Source organism: Phalacrocorax carbo, unplaced genomic scaffold (assembly GCF_963921805.1).
Source record: "Phalacrocorax carbo unplaced genomic scaffold, bPhaCar2.1 SCAFFOLD_54, whole genome shotgun sequence".
NCBI lineage: Eukaryota > Metazoa > Chordata > Aves > Suliformes > Phalacrocoracidae > Phalacrocorax > Phalacrocorax carbo.
Window position 1 is genome coordinate 703,050 of NW_026990395.1, and position 6,289 is coordinate 709,338.

Consider the following 6,289-nt stretch of genomic DNA (forward strand, 5'->3'; position numbering starts at 1 on the left):
ACGGGAAGGAAAGAGAGAAGAGAAACTAAAGAAGTGAAGCAAAGCCAATCACTCCCCACCTCCCCCAAGTACAGGGAGACCCAGCCAGAGCCTGAGCGATGGCTGCCTGTCCCAAACCCCCGTTCCCCCGGGTTCATTCAGTAGCATGACGTTATAGGGCATGGAATAGCTCTTGGGACAGCTGGGGTCACCTCTCTTGCTTGTGGCCCCTCCCAGCTTCTCGCACACCCCCAGCCGAGCCGGGCCGGGCAGAGCGGCAAACGGAGAAGGCCTTGCCACCCTGCACGTGCTGCCAGCGACAGACGAAGCGCTGGTACCTTATCGACACTCGTTTAGTCACAAACCCAAAACGGCGCCGTACGGGCTGCGGTGAAGGAAACTCTCCAGACAGACAGACCCAGGGCCGGAGCCGGAGCCCTGGGTTCTCTCCCTGGCCCGGCAGCAGTAACCCACCGCACCAATCCCGCACAGGCCATCAGTGCAGCAGCGCCCCAACTCATCCCAACGCCAGTTCTTGTTTCCAAGCACCTTTCTGTCTCTCCATGGAGAGAGTGCAGCACATCCCCAAACCATTGGCCTCTTCCTTTCCGCTTCCTGGAAAACACAGCTTAGACTTGGGCGACTTGAGAGGAATCCAAGCGCCGTCATTTTGGTCTTGACTTCTGCTGGTGGTGCCCTAGAGATTCCCCTTGACCTGCGTTTCGGTGTGTCAGTCAAGAATCATAGAATTATACAATCATGAATGTTGGAAAAGGTTTCTGGGATCATCAAGTGCAACTGAAGTTGGAAAAAACAGAACTCTCCTCTTCTGGCAGGTATGGGCTGCCAGCAGGAGCAGCAGGACAGGTACAGCAGCAGTAGCTGCACATGCAGGCACCAATGGGATCAGAGGAGGAGAGTGATGAGGGCAAAGAAGGATCAGATCAGAAGATACAAAGCGAGGGCAGAAAGGCAGTGTGGCACCAGTGAGCAGGACACATCCAGTTCAGGGAGGATTCCTTCTGCTCCTAGGATGCCCTTGCACTGGGGATTGCTTCAATGCCTTGACCACACCTGAGCCCCCAAAATATTGAGGAATGCAGAGCTTCCTCCCCCAAAACCATGCCATGCACCTGGGACAGTAGCAGCGCAGCTCAGCGTTAGGCCCCATCATCATGTCAGATGTGGGCCAACACCACGTTGACTGCATTGATGTCTAGGACATCTGGAGGGCCTCCTTCAAACCTTTTCAGCTAGTGACAATAGACTTGTTCCAAGCCAGGTGATTTACCGAGCAACTCCACAACAAAGATAACATGTGCTTATCCTATGGCCCTGATAATTAAAGTGTTATTTGATCAAATACTGAGCCAACAGTGTGCCCTGGCAGCCAAGAGAGCCAAACGTGCCCTAGGGTGCATCAGGCACTCTTGGGGGGGGGTGGGGGGTGGGGGGGGCTGTGCAAGTCAACTATATATATATTAACCTTATTCTTATAAATTGTTGACCAAGTCTGAGACTAAGATTGGACCTAGCCACACCTAGACTTCTCTCTGAAAGAAGTTTAGAAAGCAAGGGGGTCTATTCTGAACCTCGTGACTCAATGGGAGGGTCCTCCTTTTCCCCTGCATCCGTGATCCCTCTGTGAATCATTCTAACTCAAGTATAGCTCATATTTTCCTTTGTGCACTTCTTCTCTCTAAGTAATAGAGTGAACCTTGCCATTCTCGAATCTTTAAGTCGCTGTGTTGACAGTAAAAGATTCCATCAAATTGTGGTTTTAGAATTGGCTGATGCTGTTAAGAATTATACAACATAATATTGTGATCCATCTCCAAATTACTAATAAATCTTAAATTGCTAACTAAAGCCGTGTAACAAATCATGCTCCCGACAGTTTGGTGTAGTGGGCAGGATAGGCAAGGCTGTATTTGTGACAATGCGGTGAAGTCGGCCGTATCCACAAGCCTGCATTTGCGACAGCCGGTGCGGCCTCACGTCGAGTGCTGGGTGCAGCTTTGGGCGCCACAGGACATTAAGGGCATAAAGCTGCTACTAGAGAACTTCCAGAGGAGGGCCATGAAGTTGGGGAAGGGTTTAGAGGGGAAACTGTACAAGGAGTACCTAAAGTCCCTTGGTTTGTTCAGCTGGAGCAGAGGAGGCCAAGGGCAGCCCTCATGGCGCTCTGCAGCCCCCTCCCAAGGGGAGGAGAAGGGGCAGGGCTGGTCTCTGCTCTCTGGTGACCAACGCCAGGCCCCGAGGGAATGGCAGGGAGATGTGCCAGGGGAGGGTTAGGCTGGGCATTAGGGAAAGGCTCTTCCCCCAGAGGGTGGTGGGGCCCTGGCACAGGCTCCCCAGGGAGGCATCACGGCACCAGCCTGGCGATGTTCAAGAAGCACTTGGACAAGGCCCTCAGAGACACGGTGTGAATTTGGGGCGTCCTGTGCAGGGACAGGAGCTGGACTCGATGGTCCTCGTGGGTCCCTTCACACTCAGGACATTCTATGATTCTATTTTTTGCTCAAAATGTGCCTCACTTGCGGCCTCTTCTCTATTTCAGTTGAGGAAGAAGAAAGATATTGTTTCTATTCTCCCTTGCTTTGAACATCCAAACCAGTGTTTTAACTGGATATTGATGTATCTTCAGATGGGTCCTTGAGTCTTCTGCAGATTCCAAATCATCCAAAATGGCCTCAGTACACCCGCCTATGCTATCCCAGTTCTGATGCAATGCAAGAAGAAGTTGAGGAAACCATCTTCGTGCTACCTGTTGGCAGATGTCCCTTCCCAGCCATTTTGCTGCAGGTGACTAGACTACAGACATCTCTAGTCTTAGCACACTTGGGTTGGTCGCAGGCATGATGGGAGCTAGGGAAAAACAGAAGGGGAAGGTTGGATCCTGTGGTCTGGGAAATGGGAACAAGAATAAAAGACATTGCTTACTCCTGATCTTCTTTGTCGCTCATAGCGAGGAAGACACCTAAGTCAAGAGAGAGTAGATAACGGCCACCCTCTGCCCCACCTCAAGACAGGGAGGAGGTGGACTATGGTTCATGGAGCAGAGACAGCCCAAAGGTGATCTAGAACATGTGCGGAGTAAAAGATCTTTGAAAAACACAGTGACAGACCCAGGACATGCAACATCCAGGGTGTAGCTTCTCCCAAGCTCCCAGATGTGGTTAGTGGCTTCTACTTCATTATCAATTCATTATGCTGTACTTCCTTTCTCTGCCCCTCTCACCACCCAGATTGAGTCAGACAGATGGAGAGGGAGGGCAGAGCCACCAGGCAGCACGCTCCTCTCCTGGACAGGCCAGCACAGAGCCCTGAGCACCCCCTGGATCACGGTGCCATGATCGTCTACTGCCTCGTGATACTCCTCGGTGAGTCTCTCATTCCCCACTTTGTCTTCTCTTTTCCCTTCCCTTCCCTTCCCTTCCCTTCCCTTCCCTTCCCTTCCCTTCCCTTCCCTTCCCTTCCCTTCCCTTCCCTTCCCTTCCCTTCCCTTCCCTTCCTTTCCCTTCCCTTCCCTTCCCTTCCCTTCCCTTCCCTTCCCTTCCTTTCCCTTCCCTTCCCTTCCCTTCCCTCCCCTCCCTTCCCTTCCTTTCCCTTCCCTTCCCTTCCCTTCCCCTTCCCTTCCCTTCCCTCCCCTCCCTTCCCTTCCCTTCCCTTCCCTCCCCTCCCTTCCCTTCCCTTCCCTTCCCTTCCCTTCCCTTCCCTTCCCTTCCCTTCCCTTCCCTTCCCTTCCCTTCCCTTCCCTTCCCTTCCCTTCCCTTCCCTTCCCTTCCCTTCCCTTCCCTTCCCTTCCCTTCCCTTCCCTTCCCTTCCCCTCCCCATGCATATATTTATTTCTCCTTTTTCCTAGTCTCTCATTTCCTCCCCTCTCCCTTCTCCATTCTTTTCCTTTCTTCCAGCTATAGCCCTTCTTCTGCCTTATACCCCTCTCACATCCTCGCTTTTGCTGCCATCATCCCTTCTTTCTCCTTCTCTCCTTCCTGGTTTTCAATCCAATCTTCCTTCCTGTCTTTCATCCTCCTCTCTATAACCCTGTTCTTCTTTCTTTTTTCTCCTCTCCTCGCCTCGCCTCTCCTCGCCTCTCCTCGCCTCGCCTCTCCTCGCCTCTCCTCGCCTCGCCTCTCCTCTCTCCTCTTTCCACTTCCCTTTCCTTCTGTTAGACCCTCAATAATCGAACACTGGAACAGGCTCCCTAGAGAAGTCTATGACGCCCCGAGTCAGTGTTTAAGAGGCATTTGGACAATGCCCTTAACAACATGCTTTAACTTTTGGTCAGCCCTGAAGTGGTCAGGCAGGTGGACTAGATGATCGTTGTAGCTCCCTTCCAACTGAAAAATATTCCATTCCATTCCATTCCATTCCATTCCATTCCATTCCATTCTATTCTATTCTATTCTAGAACGCATTTCTCCAGTGGTTGATGCAGTTAGATCTGTCCTGTCACACGGATACCCATATTCTCAGGACAAGAACAACATTTGGCTGAAAACTCATTGCTGTGGCGGTGCCCGAGAGGATCACGACACGTGATCTTCTTTGTGGCAAATGAGTCAGGCTGTTAAATATCAGTTCCGCCATTTTCTTTCTTTTTTTTTTTTTTCTGGTGTAGACGTTATGAAATCAGATCTGATCAGCTGTTCCGCTTCCTGTTTTGGTCTGGTTCCTGGCCTGAGAACCAGATTAGGACTGGTTCATCCCAGGCAAGGAGAGAAACAAAGTTATAATATGTCTGAGAAAGATCTATCTCGGGTCAAAGCTCTGTCCCAGGAGTTTAAAGGCTCAGGCCTGCCTCCATCCCACCACTGCTCAGCACTGATTTTCAGCATCATCGCAGGAGCTGAGAAGAAGGGACACGCACCTGCAGGCATCCGTGTGCGTCTCACCCTGTTGTAAAGGACACGATGTTCAAATGCTCTGCACGGGGGAGACAATATTCAGTAGCAAACAGCTGATTAGATCTGCTGCAATGACAACACCCAAGGCACCAGACCACATCCTTCATCTCAAAAGCCCAGGCCTGTGCTCACATGGCTGGGCCCAGGGTCCTGCTCCCCACTGCTGCCTCTTCCAGACAGTCCTATGGGTCTATGAGGAGCTGGTGTTGGCTGAGACCTTATCCTGGATTGACACACCGGCAACACCGGTTTGGTGCTTAACTTTGGCTGGAGTTGATGATCTAGAGGCCTTTTCCAACCATATATTTCTATATTATATACTACAATAATACATAGAATCCATAATTCCATGATTCTTGACTGACACACCCAAACGCAGGTCAAGGGGAATCTCTAGGGCACCACCAACAGAAGTCAAGACCAAAATGACGGCGCTTGGATTCCTCTCAAGTCGCCCAAGTCTAAGCTGTGTTTTCCAGGAAGCGGAAAGGAAGAGGCCAATGGTTTGGGGATGTGCTGCACTCTCTCCATGGAGAGACAGAAAGGTGCTTGGAAACAAGAACTGGCGTTGGGATGAGTTGGGGCGCTGCTGCACTGATGGCCTGTGCGGGATTGGTGCGGTGGGTTATGCTGCCGGGCCAGGGAGAGAACCCAGGGCTCCGGCTCCGGCCCTGGGTCTGTCTGTCTGGAGAGTTTCCTTCACCGCAGCCCGTACGGCGCCGTTTTGGGTTTGTGACTAAACGAGTGTCGATAAGGTACCAGCGCTTCGTCTGTCGCTGGCAGCACGTGCAGGGTGGCAAGGCCTTCTCCGTTTGCCGCTCTGCCCGGCCCGGCTCGGCTGGGGGTGTGCGAGAAGCTGGGAGGGGCCACAAGCAAGAGAGGTGACCCCAGCTGTCCCAAGAGCTATTCCATGCCCTATAACGTCATGCTACTGAATGAACCCGGGGGAACGGGGGTTTGGGACAGGCAGCCATCGCTCAGGCTCTGGCTGGGTCTCCCTGTACTTGGGGGAGGTGGGGAGTGATTGGCTTTGCTTCACTTCTTTAGTTTCTCTTCTCTCTTTCCTTCCCGTCTGTACTTTTATCCCACCTCACGTGTTTTCTTGCTCTTGCTCTCCCTGTTCTCTCCTCCGGTCGTGCTGGGGGCCGGGGGCAGCGCGTGGCTGTGTGGGGCTGCTCTGCCAGCCAGGGACAGCCCTCCCCGTCTCCCCAGGCCCTCCCCATCTCCGATCCAAGCCTCAGCCCCCACCTCGTAGCTGGCCAGAAACGCCAAAGATGCCTTTCTGCAGCCTGGCATTTGATGCAGCCAGACCTTGTGCTCCTCCTGTCCTGCACCGGCCCTCAGGGCCTCTTTCTGCCTTGGTGGGACCCGAGAGACCTCCCGTCCTTCCTGCCTCCCCC